At 42.0% G+C, this 19,280-nt stretch overlaps 1 long non-coding RNA gene across 1 annotated transcript; it reads right to left on the bottom strand.

The window, feature by feature from the left end:
• Nucleotides 1–15,049: 15,049 nt before the first annotated feature.
• LOC142826857 (uncharacterized) lies at nucleotides 15,050–16,847 on the bottom strand. The gene is made up of 3 exons (XR_012901124.2): nucleotides 16,657–16,847; nucleotides 15,539–15,633; nucleotides 15,050–15,452 (listed from the first exon to the last, which is right to left on the bottom strand). It is a non-coding gene; the product is annotated as an uncharacterized LOC142826857 (long non-coding RNA).
• Nucleotides 16,848–19,280: the final 2,433 nt, after the last annotated feature.

Below are 19,280 nucleotides of genomic sequence, written 5' to 3'. Positions count from 1 at the left end.
TTCAAAATCCTATCCATGGCACCTGCTCTGGTTCAGAAAGCCAATGTGATTCCAAATGGCAACCTGTTGTAACAAACTAAACCTGTTGGTGTTGATTGTGAGATATCTGACCAATTTCCATTTTTAGGTATGCATTGAGTAAACCCAATTTGTTGAAATGCTGTCCCCCACTAAGGGTAGCATACAAATCTTCAATATGGTAGCTGATAATGATCTACACATAAAACTGGATTCATTGTCACTTTGAAATCTCCACTGAGATTTGCAGTGAGCCATTCTTCTTGATCATTGGTCAAAGGGTGTAACCCATGTGTGTGAGAAAGTGGTGTTCATTAAACGGTCCCAATTAGCTTCCACCAGAGGGGTCAGAGTATAAAGCATACTTCTGGGCTTACAATATTTTGGCTTCAGAGGGGTAGCCGAGTTAGTCTGTAAGGGTACGTCTAGACTACATGGCTCCGTCGACAGAGCCATGTAAAATAATTTATTCAGCATAGTCCAAGAAGCGGGGATTTAAATAATCCCTGCTTCATTAAAATAAAAATGGCCTCCGCGCTGTGCCGGATCAGCTGATCGTTGGCACAGCGCAGCAGGCATTTTTACTTTAATGAAGCAGGGAATATTTAAATCTTTGCTTCTTTGACTATGTCGAATAAACTATTTTACATGGCACCGTCGACGCAGCCATGAAGTCTAGACACAGCCTAACTGGAAAAACTTAAACAACAAATAGTCTAGCAGCACCTTAGAGACCAACAAAACATGTAGATTGTATCATGAGCTTTCGTGGTCACAATCCACTTCTTCGGATTAATGGAGTTACTAAAGGTCCAGTTCCAAAATGAATAGAGGATGGGTGGGGGGAAGAAGGAAGGGGAAAAGAGAGAAAAAGTCAATTAGAGTGTACACGTTACATGAAGCTGACAGAGACGGTCAAATTGTTCGGGGTTTTTTAAGTCATTAGGATGTGAAAGGTAGTCTGCTAGTTGGCTGTTAGACTTAGCAGTGAGTTTCATTGCTATGTTGCTCATCTGTCCACACTCTTTCAAAAACTTTGGAGTGTTCATCCAGTATTTCCCAAATAAATCTTGGTCCAATTCATCTTTAGCTTCTCAAACAAAGATCTGCCAAACTATGGTGAGTACTTTCCATCTATCTATCACTTATCCTCAAATGATTAATTGTCCATCTAGTTGAATTTTCACGTGGAGTATCCCTTTTGCAACATAATTTTCTCTAGTATATGTCTTGAAAACCTTGGAGGTTTCTTCCAGGGGAAATTGTGACAATTTCTGGAAATAGGTAGATGCGGAAATAAGTAAAACAGCAATTTCAGTATCAAATACCATTGTTGTGCAAACTCCTTCTATGAAAGGTGAGTCCCAGATGCTAATTCTCACTTCAGCTTCCAATAATACATGCATTGTAGTGTTAGTTCTTGGTCAGTGTCTCATCTTTTTTCCACATGAATTCCCATCTTCCATCCTTTTTTAGGTTCAGCTTTCATAGGTGTCTTCTTGGACATACCGTTACTCCATATTAACTGTTCAATAGGACATGGCAATGTAGTCTTTCTTCTAGCACTTTTTGCATATAACATGGCATGCCACAAAATCCTTCTTAGCCTACGTAATTTGTATACAATAGCCACACGGATATTCTTTATGTTCCTATACTCTTCTGTCTCACTGATGCAGATGAACTTCTTGGGTCATGTTAAATCCTAAAGAATCATTCTCTGTCATTTCCATTGCAACTGCTACTTCAACAGCCTTCTTGAATATAGGCAGAGATACAATCGATACCTTCTTTGGGACTTGGTCATGGCATCATCCAGAGCAGTGGTGGGCAACCTGAAGCCCATTGGGGCTTCACATCTGGCCCACAAGACATTTTGTTTACTGGTGCCCACGAGCAGGGTTGCCAGATTCCACTGGTTTCCATCTGCAAAGCCTTTTCCTACTGGTATTACTAAAGTAACACACATATAAAAAGGGGGCATGTGAAGTAAGCTGTGTTCTGATTGCCCACAACATTGAGTATGAGAGCAATGTGGCCACTCTGCATACAAAGTGCAGCTACGGTTCAATCGCCACACCCCACAAATTCTATGTACGCAAGTGCAGGTAGCAAAACTACCCTATCTCAGGAGACCATCTTAGTTACAACAATCTTGCAGTCCACTGAAATGAAGTAGGGTCACTCACTAGCCTAGGTTGTCCATCACTAATCCAAAGACTTAATTGGTCATGCAGGGCATCTCTTAATGCTTATCCAAACTGACAGTGCTCTGGCAATTACCTTACAGCAGCAACAAACTGTGCTACTGCCTCTCCACTTTCCTGATGTCACTGATGAAACCAATGCCATTCTGCTGTCAGAGAAGGAGAAAAATGGCCCTGCGCTGTTGCAACAATTGAAGTTTTAGGCGGCAGCTCGAGGCACAATTATAGCAACATGTCTTGCCACAATCCATATGACTTCACACCCATTGCTGTTAGCAAGAATGAAATGCATTGTCTATCTTGAATAGTTTTGCAAATTACTCAAAACATTTGAGTTATAAGACCCGTGATTTGCAGTTTTCAACAAACTCACCAGCCGTGCCCACATAAGGTGCCCATTCTGGTTTTCCCATTGGACTTCATGCCTCTTGAAAGTCTTTTCCACAAGGAAATTTTTGTTGTTGTTACTGCACTATTTGCACTCAGTCACCCTCTGCTGGTTGTGTGCTTACATGCTCCTTTGACTGTACTTGGGCTCCCTCTACTGGCTATACACCCTCAGTGCTGGCTAATCTGTTTGCCTGCCTGCCTGCTTGCACATGGTGAATCAAGCTGGTTGCTTGTTCCCACTTCACTCATCTGTTTGAGCAGTTCTGGTAGAACTTTTATCCTTTGTGCTATCTTAATTTTCCTACTTTCACATGTCTAGCAGTATGTCATCCCGTGCCTCTTGATGTATTTCTATCCCCCTGCTTTACAGTATTATTTGCAGACTTTTTTCTTGTTCTTCAGGCAGAGGCAGTACTTAGATATGCAGGGGATATGAATTCTTCCTCATCATTATTATACTTCAGGAGTTAGCAACGAAGGAGACAGACAGCGAGACACAGAGGGAGCTGAAACACAGCTCTCTTCTGCAGCAACTGTATTATATTGGCTGCAAAACTGAAACCAACATGAAAGTGAGGCTTTGCACTGGGGAACCCTTGAATATTTAAAGGGACAGGACATCACAACATTGACAGGGTGGATTCATGTTATTTTTATGCGAAATAAAAAGTGATGGGAGAAAAGTTTCAAAACCATAGCACTTTTAAAGCCTATTCTGTCAGCGCTGCAGCAATTGTTATTAAAAAGAAGGTAGATTTCCACCAGTACAAGTGGTAGTGCAATACCCATTATTCAGTGAGAATTAGTGCCTATTACTTATTGCTTATTTGACTTATGTAAACATACAGTGGGACACTGTCCCTGCCCAAACAATCTCATGACCTTAGCAGATCAATGATAAATGAAGGGTGGAGGAGAAATACAAAATATAGTTAGGAAGTTTGTTTTACAAATATAAAAATAACTGCTATCCCTGACAGAACTATCCCCCACTGGTATTAGTTGGCAAATGTCCTTGTATTAGTTGAAGCATGGGGAAAGTACATGTATTTTGTGACTTACTCCTCGGCCCCCTCCCTTCACTAGCCAAGAGAGAGAGGTATGCACAGAAGCTATGTACTTTCCCCTTGCTCCCTGATAGTTGGGAATGGGAAGAAAAGCAAGCATTGTCCCAGAACACATAACTGCTGCTCCTCCTGCTCTCCCGAAATGGAACCCTTGCCACCCAGGTGAGAATCGAATGCCGCCCAACTGTATAGCACCCACAGCCGGCACCATGTGTTTCTAATGGTGGGGCACATTGCACATGCCTTGGTGCACATAACAAAAAGTATTCCACACATGGATGGAATAAATAAATAAAGGGAACATTGGTGAGGGCCCAGCCAAGAGTCTCAGTTGGGCAGGCTGAAAGGTAAAGTCAGATGTCACAGATGTTAGGAAGGGAAGAAGAGCAGGATTTAGATGTCCTGGATGTGTGAAATAGAGAGGAAGGAGTCAAAGATTATTCCTCCCAACCCTTCTTACATCAAAAGTGAGATAACGTAAACTGATCACTAGGGCTGACAGTCTGTCACAAACGGTTTTGAATCATTGCTGGTTACTTCCAGTCCTGCTTTTGCCATGGAGGGATAGCCTTTGGATGCCAGGCTGCCTGGTGGTATTACAGCTGCTGGGAGCAGTTTGCTGCTCGCCATTCAGACAACTTCTGGCAAGTGTGGTGTTTTATTCCACTCTGTGGTTGGGTGGAAAGTAGATCAGTGGAGGAGCTGAGTGGGTGTGCAGTGGAGGCTGTGGGCACACAGGGGGTGAGGGATCAAAGGAAGAGAGTCTTGGCTTCCTCACACCCTCTGCAATAATAGTAATTCCCCAGGGGGAAGTGAAGTGACATCATTGAAGGAGGTAAGAAGGGGCACGTGGTAGATGCTATCCTCAACTCCCCACTGCCAGTAGACTTCCTCCCTCCTTACCAGGTGTCAGATCTAGTGCTATCTTGAATAGGTGTTGAAGGCACAAGTGGGATGGGAGTCCTTATGAGGAGCAGGAAACAGAACACAAAGCTTTGCTCATATTCACAGCTCTTTATAAACTCCCAATCCCCTGCTCTTGATACGAGACAGGGCTGCCTCATGAAAGCCTGGATGTATCTCTGAACTACAGAATTTTGTGGGGTCAGCATCATTGGATTGAAAATTTCATGCTTGAAAATTTTGGCTTTAACCTTTTTGCACCTCATCTTCTCTGTAAAATGAGGGTGATCATACTACTCTTTGGGGATACTTTGGGGTTATGTTAACTAACGTTTGTAAAACACCCTGGATTCTTTGGATGGAAGGTTCTTGAGTTGCAAAATATTAGTGATTATTATGTTCCATTTCAGATTCTCCTATACATAGTAAGAGACAGACACTGTTTCGTAAGATCACCTCCCCCACACATGTTCAAGATAAGCAGGGTACAAGACACTATTTCAGTACACCACCTGCATCTTGGACATGCTATATTAAAACACAAATAAAATAACCTGCATTCAAATAATGGCTAAGGGTGAGGCTTAAAACCTCAAAGGCAAACATTTTTTAGGTAAAGCTGAAACTGTGTTCATAGTGCAGCTCACTCATCGGGCTGCACCTGGATGAAATTTTCCTTACGAAATTCCAAGCCCTCCAGATCAAACCCAGCTACCGGAATGTGTTTTGTTACCTACACAAACCGCAACCCAGTTGTGTCAAAAAGCAAACCAAATCCATTTTCCACCAAACTTGGAACATGTTGGACACTCCGCTGACAAAACTCGTAACATAGACCTGTCTGGAGTAAATAGAAGTTTGCTGCACAGGAATGTGCCTGGTGGACACAGCTAGGCTTGAAAGCGTAGTATTCCAGGCCATACTTAGAGACTTTCAGTGCACCAAAGCAGAGTCCACCCAGGACAGTACAGCATTCCAAAATGGAGTGCCGCACGTTCGCACCTTGGCTTGCTGCTCATTAACGTGCCAAATAGACCAGTCCTAAAATGGTTCTGAATCAAAGTGCTGGATCTGAACAACCTGGAGTTTGGATGTAAACATTGCGGTTCTTTCCTCATTCTCTAATGAGCCAAATAAAACTCCAGAAAGCTGAAAAAGTACAAATGCAGATACAAAGCCAAACATCAGCAGCCATGTGGGCCCATTTTGACTAAATACTACTACGATTTTTATGCCTCTGGATCTTGAAGGACGTTCTACCAAATAGACATCATGGTGAGACACATGACATTATGTTCCATCAGTACCCTGCAACCCTCAACAGTAAAAGGAACACAGAGGAACTCAAACCTAAGACTGAGGAGTGATATTTGTCTTTGCTTTGTCTACAAGAACAGGATTACGTTTCTAGGATGGTGACAGAGGATTCTTGTGCAATTCTCTCTCTGTGCCAGTTTATCATAGCCAAAATTCAGAGCACAATGCATGTGTTTTAGCTAAACTGCCATTTTTAAAATATGAAGGCTGCAGTGAATACAACAGGTCAGGTGATGTCTTTTCAGTTCAGGGTAAAAGCTATTATAACCTTCCTTGTCTTTCACATTATTTATCCATGTATGTATATGTATATCTATATCTTTCTCCTTCCAAAAGAAGTGCAATTCAATTCAATGAGACTTTATTGTCTTGACTAGCTATACAAGTCTTGCCAAAGTACAACACAAAGACCCCTCGGCTACATCTACATTGCGCTCTCTTGTGCAAGAAGATATGCAACTGAGGCACAGCAATGAATATCTCCATGCCTCACTTGCATACCTAATGAGCCGCCATTTTTGCGAAAGGGGCTTTTGCACAAGAAGGAGCTGTCTACACTGCTCCTTCTTGCACAAAAAAACCCTCTTGTGCAGGAGCCATTCTTCCTGAAAATAAGCGGCTCCTGCGCAAGAGGGGTTTTTTGCACAAGGAGCAGTGTAGACAGCTCCTTCTTGCGCAAAAGCCCCTTCCACAAAATGGTGTCTCATTAGGTATGCAAATGAGGTGTGGCGATATTCATTGCTGTGCCTCATTTACATATCTTCTTCTGCAACAATGCGCAGTGTAGATGTAGCCATGGAGTTTCATCTCTTGTGTCCATTTGTTCTAACTTTCCATTCTTGACCTGTTGACCAGTTGCCCCAGACAACCATGCCATATCTGTCACTTTTTTCTCTTCAACGGCCGTATGAAAACTCTGTCTCTCACTCTTACACATCTGCACATGCTTCCAAATTCCCTATAAAAACAGTTATAAGTCAAACTGTAAAAACAATAGCTGGTGAAAATAACCTTTGGAGTTCCATCAGTTTTGGTGTTCTGTATTTTCCCCACTGGGTGCTGTTGTCAGGAAGATTATTTGCATATAGATTTTTGGCACCTTTTACAATTTGCAACAGAGGGTAGCTGTTGCCGTATTTGTGAAGTTTCCTGGCTGGGTTTTACAGTTCATTACAGAAACAGAGAAGGAGAGAGAGAGATTTGTATTCTGAAACATTAGGAGACAGAAGAGTGAAAGTGGGGGAGGATAACATTTGTCAGGAGAACTCAGCATTTCCTGTGGGGAAAATGTGCTTCCTTTTGGAGGAATTTGTGCAGCTCTAGTGTCTAGACTATTTCATACATTCAGATTTAAAAATAAAAACCACAGAGCTTCCAGGTGAGGGATTCTCTTTTTTTCCTATCTTTATAATTTATTTCTGTGACTGGAATTGGGTTTACACTCCAAATCTGATTTCAGCTATTTTTAAGAGAGGTATAACCTCCAACTAACACCCTGGTCCCAGACATTCATCACTGGTATATGGTTATGATCATTTGCATAAAGTCTTGTAAAGTATCACATGAAGAGTCAGGATTTGCTGAAACTCACTGTTCTGCCAAAATATGAATATCATCATTGCCTATGGAGCTATGACATTTTGCTCTATGGGTGTTGTTGAAATACGTTGTGAGTTGGGATGTGATCTAGGGTAGGAGAGTATTGTGATCTGGGGCAGGAGACTGGGGTGCCAGATCTGAGAGGGGCTATGGGTGCAAGGGTGGAGCAGAGGGTTTGGGTATGTTGATTGGGGGGCAGAGGGTTGGGGAAGAAAGGGGCTAGCGTGCCAGAGGCAGGCTCTGGCTAGGAGACTTACCAATCAGCAGCTGAATCAGCCTGCCAAGTTAAGAGCTTAAAACATTTCCCAGCCTCCTTGCCCTGCCATGTGCTGTGTGAATAACTGAGCAGAAAAGAGGGGACGTGGTTCTTCTTGGCTGCCTGTTATTTAAACAGGCAGCTCCCATTGGCCAGTGTCTGGCCAGAAATTGGCCAACGGGATTGTGCTGAGGGTGGAGGCAGCTCCTGAAGCTTTCCTCCCTCCCCTCCAGTTTTGAAACAGAAACAGGGCCCAGCAGCCATGTTTCTGAGCGGCATGCGGGGCAAGCATGGGAGCCTACGTGCAGCTCCCCGCTGCCTCCGCAGACCATTCCCAGTGGCTTAGTGGGCCGGATCCAGCCTGCAGGCCATATTTTGCCTGGCCTGTTTTAAACAATCCTTGTCCTGCTTCTAGCTGGACTTGGGCAATACAATAAAATTACCAAATAAACTAGACAAACTGTTAACCCAACACAGCACAGCTTCATGTGAAATTTTGTAAAGTAAGTTAATGTGCTCTCCAGGACAAAAACATCTTTCTAATGTGGAAAATTTCATATTAAGTAAGAAAGGTGATTTAGTTCCTTTGTTAAGGGCCCAAACCCAAGCCTATGAAGCCAATGGAAAAGGCTCTCACTGACTTCAGTAGTCACTGGATCCTAAAGGAAGATATTTCCTTAATGTATTTAGTTCTCTATCTGGTTTACTGTTAAAAACTCCCTTTAACTTGTGTCTCAGCTTTATATGATTTAAAATTCCATATACTTGCCAATAAAGCTGGCTGAATCATTGTGACTAATAATTGCTGTGAGCTTATCCCCTTTTTCTGTTCATGGATTGTTTGTGAAGGGATCTGGATTTCTGATTTGTTAATCATGTTTGCCATCTAGTTTGGATAAACAATTTTAAGCCTGTGGTTTTCTTCCAAACTGTTCCCTTTGACTATTACCAATCATATGTTGCAGGTAGAGGGTATTGGGAAAGTAATTCACATGGAATTATTTTTGCTCTCTGACTAGAAAACTGAAACATTTTTAAAAGAAGCAATAAGAAATGATGATTGGCAAATGCAAACAACATACTTACAGTACGAATATTGTTCATAATTATTTATGACTAAAATTTGCAAAACTTACAGGAGACACAATCATTTCCACAATTATATGACAGCTATTTGAATATTCTCAAAGAATATGAACCCACAAATAGAAGTGGAATGAAGCAATTATATTTATCTATTTTTTTCCATTAATAAATAAGCTCTCTTTTTTAGAGTAACTCTGATAAAACAGATACACACAGACACTCAGTGTTCATACTTTTTGTATTCCTACATATTTAACTGACAAAGCACCTGCATAAAACAATATCACAAAGAATGGTCAACAGCAACTGAAAATAGTGTTAGTACAGGTGTTGTATGAATATCTTTGATCTTGAAAGCTCTGCTTCTTTTAAAAGCTTTAGGGAGGATGAATGTATTTAAGTCAAAGAGAAAGAACCCACAAGTATTTTTTTCTAAAGAAGACAGGAAGAAAAATCACTTACTTTACTCAAATACCTGCTTCACTATAGGAAGAATAAGATCTAAAAGGAAAGTAGTTTTTTTTAATATAGAAGAAATCATACAGGATTAATTCAGCTAACACTACCTCACCACTGATAAAAAATGTAATACATTATTCATAGCTCTATGATGAACTACTGTCAGGCACCTTGATGAATTTCATCTCTAGCATAAGCCTAAAATAGATACTTTTCTCTAGATTAATATACTGCAACTTTAGAGTGTATAGCATATACAGAGCGATAGAAGGTAATGGGTATATTCACAGAATGAATGCTTAGTTACAGCCCTGATGCTGTAGTGAAATTCTGACAGGAAAGATCCCTGCATTTGTCTCTCTCTCTGTGCCACAGAGGCGCCTTCAATGACACTTAGCAGGACCAAGGTTCCACTTGCCTTGAACTCCTTGCAGGATCAGGGCCTTATGCATAAAAATAGCTGTATGATTTGTTATATAAGAGCAGCCATACTGGGTCAAGCACAGTATCTGGTCTTCCGATAGCAGCCAGTGCCAGGATCTTCAGAAGTAATGAACAACAAGGAATCATTGAGAGATCCATCCTCCAGTCAGGACGGATAGCTCCGCACTTCTGAAAATGAGGCCCCCTTAGGGTGTTTAAAGTTGGACATTCAAACACCTCAGCCCAGATCCTCAAAGGTACTTAGGCACCTCACTCCCACTGCAATCAAAAATCACTTTCACCTACAAAGGGCTGAACTGTGCCGTTAGGCATAACCAGAGGAACTGACGGGACTGCCGTGCCCCTGGCTAATGTGTGTGTGGGGGGTGAGAGCTCAGCTCCACACTCCCTGAAGGGGAAGGATCTTGGGTGGAAGGAGCAGAGCTGAGGGAGCCTTCAGCGCCATCCGGACAACATGGCACCCCCTGCTGGCCCTGAGAGCAAAAGCTAATGAATGAGCAATAGCCCCAGAAGGCATTGTGCTTCAGAGACAATCCTCTTGGGTACTGTTCCTCCATTTTCTCTCTGTGGTGAGGTACATTACTGCAGCCCTTGAAAGAGTTCAGCTTACTTACCCTTTCATACATGGCCAGCTACTCTTGCCTATGCTTCATCCCCTTCTAGTGTATTTGCAAGTAGCTGGAGGTCAGGAATCCGGATCTGCACCCAGCCCAGACTCAAGATCCAGATTAGCTGCATAAGGAGGAGACCTCATGTACTTGCTGTGTAAGACAAGGGCACAGTTTAGCTCCCAATGATGTGATTTAAAAAAAAAAAAAAAAAAGGAAAACGTGGTATCTTCCATTCTAGAGAACCCTATATTTATAAATCAATTTTGCCTGCAAATTCAAATCCCACTTGCAAGTCTTCAGTTAAATATTTGGAGGTTACTATTATTTATACTAGTGGAGCATCTAAAAGCCCTAGTCATGGAGCAGGACCCCACAGTATTAGGCACCGTACAACTGATAGCTTCTCTAGAAGACTACAAATGAGCAAATTAAATGAATGGCTGTTTGACCTAAATAAGGACTGCAGAATTAGGCTCACTGCAGTGTGTGCAATTCTTACACCATCCGCTATAAGAAAAATATCTGCTAGAGGAAGCAAATAGAATTAAGTTGGTGTAATAAAGGAGCGGTGTAGAACGCAAAATATGCTTTTGCTGAGTTCTATCAGTGAATGGTAAATGTTGAGGCTGTCAGAGGAAAGGCAACCAACCTTGAAGTATCAGGCTTTCAGATGGTACAGCCATTTCTGTCCAAAGGAAAGCAGAGAAGAAGATGAGGTATTGGGATGACTTTATAACAGAGTCAGCAGCAGATACCACCTCAGAATAAAGGACATGATAGCAGTTTTCAGGCATCTAAAAGGGTGTCACAAGGAAGAGGGACAAATTTTTTCTCCTTAGCCTCTGGTGATAGGACAAGAAGCAATGGGTTTAAACTGCAGCAAGGGAGGTTTAGGTTGGCCATTAGGAAAAACTTCCTAACTGTCAGAGTGGTTAAACACTGGAATAAATTGCCTAGGGAGGTTGTGGAATCTCCATCTCTGGAGATATTTAAGAGCAGGTTAGACAGACATCTATCAGGGATGGTCCAGACAGTACCGGGTCCTGCCATGAGGGCAGGGGACTGGACTTGATGGCCTCTCGAGGTCCTTTCCAATTCTAGTGTTCTATGATTCTATCATCACCCTTGAGAAAGCCCATCCTACAGTGAAGGCTACTGCACATGTTAGCTTGGTTAAGTTCTGCTCCACTAATACAAATAGTTCTTCATACTATAGCTCAATGCTGAAATGAGAAGATTTTAAGTAAACCACAACAGAGTTTAGTATGGATGTTAGTATTTTTAAAAGAGAATTAAATAAATATACATACACTGTGAGAAGAAAAGAAAGGACTTTTTATTCCTCACATTTGCTTTAGTATCCAAGACAAGTTGGAAAACCAGAGATCAATTATTTAAAATTGAGTGTTCAATAAAACTTTTATCTGTTTTTGTTTAACTTCAGAGCTGAAATTTAAAAGCCACCCTGCTCTGTATAATTAAAGGAATTGTGTTATAGGTCCCCTCCCCCAAGACACTGCTCTCTGATAGTAACTTTGCTCCATTGTGATACTAATCCCCAACAACCAAATCCTCAACCTCAACAGCTGGAGAAAGGCTTTACAATACCAAATTTTCACAAAACCGAAGTGGCTAAAAGCTACTGCTGCTCTACATTCCCTGAGGTGTCTTGTGAAAACATTCAGGAGCTTAGCACCGTGCTTAGTTTTTTTAAAGTTTTGTCTACCCAGCCCATGTCTGCAATAAAAAAAGCATTCAACATCTTGGGATTACAAGAGCAACAATTAAAGTAAAGCCTAAAAGCTGACCTCTCTTCAAAACCTTGAGTTATTGCCGTGCAGGAAACTATTTTATACTTAGGTGCCAATTTTTGCATAAGCCTTAAGCCACACGTAAGCAAACAAAGGCTAAAGGAACATTCATCTCTCCCAAACACTGGTGGCAAACACAAACATGGGTGTCTTGTGTATCTGGTGAAAGGTGGTTTGGAAATGGAACCATAAGTCACTTTGATTGCAAAAGTTGACTTCTGCTCTTTCAGAAGGAAAAGCTAAATGTGAAGCCTCACAATCCCTTTGGTCAACCCACCTAGAATGCACTTCAGAGCGTCTCCTTTTCACACAAGCATGTTGCAAGTTTAACTTGTAAGTGCCCTTTAATGCCCAGAAAGAGAAAAATCAAGGTGAAGGAATGTCTCTGGCACTTTGATGCTAGGGCTATGTAGCAGGGTGCTGCTTGGGAAGCCCTTTATCAGCAGCTGCCACTCCAGCCCCAGACAAGGGCAATGGTTTGGAGCTAAGTGAATAGCCCAGAGACTACCTGATAACTGGCAGCATCTACCAGCCTCATTAACCCAGGGCTATAAAGGCCAGGAGGAAACCAGAGAAGGAGAAAGGTCAGGTAAGAAGGAGGCAGGCAGGGCTGGAGTATGAATCAGCTTTAGGGGCTGAGATGTAGCCCCTGTGTGCTGTGGCTTTGCCTGTCCCAGCTGGGGAGAGGAAGTGGCTCTGTGTGCCGCTGTTCCCCCTCTACCCTGTGGTTAGAGAGGTGTGCATTGCATCAAGCAGCAGTTGCCTACAAGCCCCACCACTACTACTCCCATTGGCTGTGACTCCTAGCTAATGTGAGTGGGGTGTTGTGCCTGAAAGCATAGGGCTGTACAGACCCATATATTCTGTTCTCTCACACACCTCTTCTGCACCAAGTAAGTGCCAACATCCCATGCACTCTACCTCCCACTCCAGCCCCCACTCCTAGCCTTCTTCTGTGCCCTACCTCCTTCCCAGACCTGCTCCTGTACCCTACTTCCTGCCCATACCCTGCATGCCCATCCTGCTTCTCAGCAACCCCTCCTGTGTCATGCATTTGTATTCTCTAGATTGCAAACTTGTTTTCTCTTCACCCAGTGAAGAGCCAGTATAAAAACACAACCCCAAGTCCTACTGCTTCATCATGGTCACTGAATGGATCCAATCCTACACACAAGAATTAATCAGGCTAAAAACACCAAGAGAAGTACTACTTTGTTCTCCATCTCTTATTGTTCATCTTCTGGGTATTTACTGAATAAAAATTAATGCAAAGAGGAAGGTCTTATATTTATCTTGCGAAGGCAGTGGATCTGTGGACATTTTCACATCTTGTAGGAGTCCTGCAGCAATTAGCCACCTGCTAAGAATGCCTAATACCTACAAGCCATGAGGTACCCGCAGTCTCTTAATAGGGCTGTTAATCACTAAACAACATTCAGAACTAGATTGTTGTATTCTGATCTCATCCTGACCAAGCAGGAAGTGAGGTGGGAGTAGGGATATCACAAGAAGACTTGGAAATCATAGACTCTGCCCCAAAACGATATTTATGTAATCATCTTCCTTATATTCAGTAAGAGAAGTGCTCTAAACTGGAGCTGCTCTCCAGTAAGAGGATTTGTATAAATGTCAATTGTGTATGTTACCAAATGCAGATGAGGACTACCTGTGATAAATAACACACTTGCTAGCCCTGTTCTGTTCCTCTTGCTGTGAGGCTGTAGGGGAAGTTCATAGATATGGTTGCCAGTTTTCTGAGGATTTCACACCAAAGGTAACTTTTGCTATTAATTGTATCAGTTTATACTATGCCTATTGCAAAAGGTATCTAAGGATTATACAGAAATCACAACACAAACAGTAAAACATAAAACACATTCTAAAGATAAGCCTACTTGCCTAAATGCATAGCCAGACCACAAAGTAATCTGGCAAATCAAATAATCCAACAGCCATCTTGCAAACTGGCTAACAAATGGCATACATTCTCCATTAATACAATGAATGAGGGGAAAATAGAGATTAAAATAAAAGAACAAGGGAGGGGGACAGAAAACAGCCAAGCAAAATAAATGAGATATAGTGATTGCCAAATGAAGAAAGTTGCTTCTCTCCATCCCACTTTGTTCCTGAATAAATATATGTTATGATGGGGATCTTATAGGACGTGAGAAGAGAGCCCTCACTGGTTAAATTACTTAGAATGTTTGAGCTGGTTTACCCACCTCTCTCCTATCTAAGCTGATACAGACTGGACCACAAAAGGAAAATGGATTTAGATTAATACACTTCTTAAATTATGGGTATGCTGGCATGCCTAATTCCACAATTATCATACTTTAGGGCCAGGGCACTATGGAAAATTTGAAGATCACTTAACACTGGCTAACAAGCATATACACTGTTGCCATCTCCTGTAGTATTTCCATACCACCTAGAAATCAAAATGCAATAATTAAGCAGATCCCCTTACAGAGCAGAGGGGACAGGATGGGCCCCTCTGCTCCCCTGCCTGGGGCACTCTCAGGCAGCTGCTGGGCTTCACAGAGCATGGACCCATAGCAGCCAGCATGATACGCAGCCAGTACTGCCCCTTCCATTTCCCTCCTGGGTCTGGATGCCAAGGACAGGACATGAGTGTGCTGGAGGAGCAGTGAAGGGAGAAGGACAGAGCCACTTTCCCTTCCCTCCCCCAAGGCAGGCCAAGCAGAAATCTGGGGAGGCAATTGATCCCAAATGCCCTCCTGCATTGCCAACGTGTGTGGGAAGGGGAGTCCCTTCAACACCTCCCCTGGAAGCTTTCCCATTGTGAATTAACTAATGAGAGGCCAGAAAACAGGACTCGGGGCCTCACACAAACTACTCACTACTCAGTCACGTTCACTCTCTGGTTCAGTGACTAAATATTTATTCACAGTGGAATACTCGTTGGATCAGAGAGAAAGAAAAAGACAAAGATATTGACCTTGTATTCCAGTGGTTAGGGTATCATCCAGGTCATGGGAGGCCTCAGGTTCAGTCTAGATCGGACGTTCATGGGTCACAGTGGTGCTGCATAGAAGGACTTAAGTTCCCAAGTAGAAAGCAGTTGACAGAGCAATTGTGCAATATGCTTCATGAGTGGACCACCAGAAAATAAGTAGACAGCCGGATTGTGAGCCAGATGAATTTCTCAATTGATCCTCAGGATCAGTCCCAAAGGGTATGTCGCCACTGCAGCAGGGAGGGATCCTCACTTTTGTGTTGAATAGAAGGGTGACAAAATAGCACTCCCGGAGAAAGATCTTAGGACACATGAACCATTTACTTTCTGGGGTACCACAGAAAGGAAGGAGAGGAGTCATGCAACTGCAATTTTATCCACACTTACCTGCTTGTCCAGATGCCTCAACATTTCGTATGCTCAGGATGGAGGGTACAGGTTCAAAGGCCACTTGCAGATCCCAAAGAATCAAAAAGGACAACCTGAAATGCATCCATCGCCAGGGGAGATCAGCAACCAACCAAACCAGTGTGATTTGTCATACTGTAATAGCCTGGATTAACACCAAACTCAAAGATGTCAAGGAAAAATGAGCATTCAAGGACATGCTGGGGCTGTTTTATCACAACCTTCTTAAAAAAACTTTGCTAAAAATGGAAAAGGTAGAGCTGAGGGAGAAGAGGCATTGGCAAGATCACCAGCTCAGGGGAGAGCTACTTGAGCACAGTCCTGTCAATCATTTTTGAGAGGGTGACACAAACCTTTGCTTATAGTGACATCCACGAGTACATTGATCAAACCCCAGATTTCCAGACCTACTCCAAAGCCTGGGATCTGAACCGGAAGGGGCTCACAAACAGGTATCAGAGGCTTGTGAATTCCCTGCCCTTTCCTTAGTGCTAAATGGGATGGGGCTCCCTGCAAAAACCCAGCTAAATAGGAATAGAACCCCAAGGGGGTCCAGTATCAAAAATGGGGACAAGGCATGAAAAAAGTTCGTAACCACAGCTCCACAATACAAGGATGATTTTTGCATAATGGGTATTTTTTAAATAAACAGTTGAAAGAGAGCGAGTGTCTATTCTGAACAGGTAAGTAATTAAAATTCTTAGCTACACAGTCAAATACATGCAGCAGTACATTGCCAACCACAGACAAAAGTAGAACGGTGCAAGTCTGAACATGCACCTATTTATTAAATCTTATTTAAAACACTGAAGTAAGTGGAGTGTCTGATGAAATATTTAGGGTGTTTAAACGTGCCACAGCTGACAGAAAGTAATTTTTTTTTCTTCCTGGCACCAGATTACTTTGTTTTGTTTCTAAAAAGACCAGGTAAGTGTTTCAAACATCTAAGCACAAGGTCGGCTATTCATGGAGCTCTTGAAGGAAATGCTGCTGGTTAATCGAATAACTTCTTATTTTGCTGGCTTTTAATCTGTAGAATTTCCTTTGTATTTTAAAGACACAAGCATTTGCATGTAATAAGACATTATGCTACTTACTTAAGATCACCACATAGTTGTGCAATTGGCCTCAAGTATAATTTAATTCTAGACAAGCTGTTCTTTTGAAGTGGATGTCCTGGTGATGTTTCTGGCAAAGCTATAAAAAAGAACTTTACATTTAAAATTCCTGGAAATACAGAGGTCTTTTCCCCACATACTCAGAAAAACCTCCATTCATCTGAAGAAGTGGGTTGTGCCCACAAAAGCTCATGATACCATTTACATGTTTAGTTAGTCTCTAAAGTGCTGCAAGACTTTTTTTTTAAGTTTTTCAAGTCACAAACACAGCTACTCCTCTGAAACTCAAAAAAAATTAATTGCTGGTAATATTATCGCTGACAGAGCTGAGCTTTTGCGTTACTGTGCCCTACAATTACTGCCTGGTGAATATATCCTTGTCAACCCACTCATTGGCCAGGCTCAAGCACAATCATCTTCTTCTACCTGATCCCAGTCCCACCCTTGCCATGAACTCTTTACATTCATCCACATGGACCCATTTCAGCTGCTCTCAGAAATCTCAATTTGCCAGGCTGCTTGCAGTGAATTGAGTTAATTTGTACATAAATTGTGTTTTGCTCTCTTTCCCTCAACCTCTCTCTCTGTCTGACTGTGGGTCAGTACTAAGATTGTGAGCTCCTTGGAGGGCAAGGACATACTTTCTAAATTGCTTGGAAAGCACCTAGCACATTTAAGGCCCTATTGTAGAACTAATTTTACAAGTGATTGATTTTAGTAGTAATTTTCTTCATGTGACTTTGTAGCTATTCTATTTTTCTACTTGTATACAAAATTTCTTTTGATGCTAGTGGAAGTTCTGAGGCATAATGATGCAAGAATATGCTTTTGGTGTTAAGGAAAATGATTTACACAATCCACCTCCACTTTCTGCTTCCTCATGCTTTGGAATCTATTATTATTGATAATGATAATCACTCACATTTTGCATTTTCACAGCGCCTTTCATTTTAGGTTCTCCAGGCTCTTTATAGCAATTAATTAAACCTCTTAGCACCCCTGTGATGGAAGTATTACTGTGACCATTTTACAGATTAAGAAACCCTGCGAAGGGTTGATTGTCTGCTTGGTGGGGCTGAGCTCCCTCGGCTCCTAGTGACTTCCGAATGGGAGCTAAACGAGAGCAGCATCTGTTAGGGAACACTGTACTTTGCAATCTCACAGGTGGTTAATGTAATTGCCCAAGGTCACACAGAGCTAAAGTAGGATCCTAGGATGGACTCCAAAGGCAGCAGCAGTGGGCCCACACTAAGTCATATCACAGTGAAACAAAGACTTAAAAGACAATGTGTGCTTCTGCTTTGAGACTACTCAGAGCTTAGTCTTCCCAACAGGCTGCCAAGCCAGAAGAATATTTTTAACAGTCTACAGAAGGTGCTTTGTTTCAGCTTTGGCAGAACATTGCAGTTGCAGCTTGAAAAACAAACCATTTTAAAGGCCTGATCCTGAAAGATGCTGACTGACTCCTGCAATGCGCTGAAGGCTTTCACCTCCCAGTCCTAAAATTATGAGTATTGGCTGCATTGCAACTCAGATTCCAGAGATAGGAATGGCTTTCTCTAGTTTTCCCTTCCATTCATACTGTGATTCCATGTTTACCTACTTCTTTTACAATAGAAAGAGCAGATGCAGAGTTGGTAATAGAAATACAAAACTTGTTTCAATATTGATTATTAATTATTATTGATTAAAGCAAGCGCCTAGAGATCCCAATCAGGGATCAGCTTCCCATTATACTAGGTGCTGTACACACATATGATATTTGTAAAAGATTTTTTACAATCTTAGCATAGGTTGAAAGACAACAGATGGACACAGCTACAAGGGAGAGATACGCTAGGGTGCAAAGTCGACTTACTTTACACATCTCCAGCTATGTGTATACTATAGCTGGAATTGACATACCTAGGGAACTGAGTATAAACTAGGTTTGTCTGGCAAACAGCAAATCCAATTCACAAAAAATATTGTGGCTCTAGATATGGCTTTGTTATAATAAGGAATGAAATGGAGACCTTTCAAATTTGTTTCTGAAAAAACAGAGAGAGAGAGAGAGAGAGAGAGAGAGTTCAGAATGTCCAGTCGCTTGGTGGTTGGGACACTCATTGCAGGGCGAGAGAGACATGTAGGATGTGTCTCTTTCTCCCGGTCCCTCTGGTTTTGACCAGAAATTCTATTCTGGATCTTAGAAAGTTTAGATGAACCAATACATTCCAAGGAAAAGTCTCAGAGGGGTAGGCTTGTTGGTCTGTAACTTAAAAAACGAGTGGTTCTGTAACACTTTAGAGACCAATAAAAAGATATATAATATCATGAGCTTTTGTGGGCACAACTCACTTTTTCAGATGAGTGGAGCAAGAGGAGCAATAGGTATTCCAAGGAAAAGTTTAGGTTCTGATGAGACAACATATTTTAATGGAATAAATATTTCATTGGGAAGTTCCCGGCCCACTCTGGTACCTATTATATTTTAATATAATAAGTCATAGATGCCAAACATCAACTGCCTGGCTGTTCTTGGATGTTTTGTAATCACCACAGAAGTGAATTTTAAGAAGGGTTTTAAAGTTTTTGATGGGGCTTTGCACCCATGCAAAAGGAGC

The sequence above is a fragment of the Pelodiscus sinensis genome, chromosome 2 (genome assembly GCF_052426305.1).
Source record: "Pelodiscus sinensis isolate ZL-2025 chromosome 2, ASM5242630v1, whole genome shotgun sequence".
NCBI lineage: Eukaryota > Metazoa > Chordata > Testudines > Trionychidae > Pelodiscus > Pelodiscus sinensis.
The sequence above is the reverse complement of the archived record's forward strand: the minus strand, read 5'-3'. Positions and strand labels throughout refer to the sequence as shown.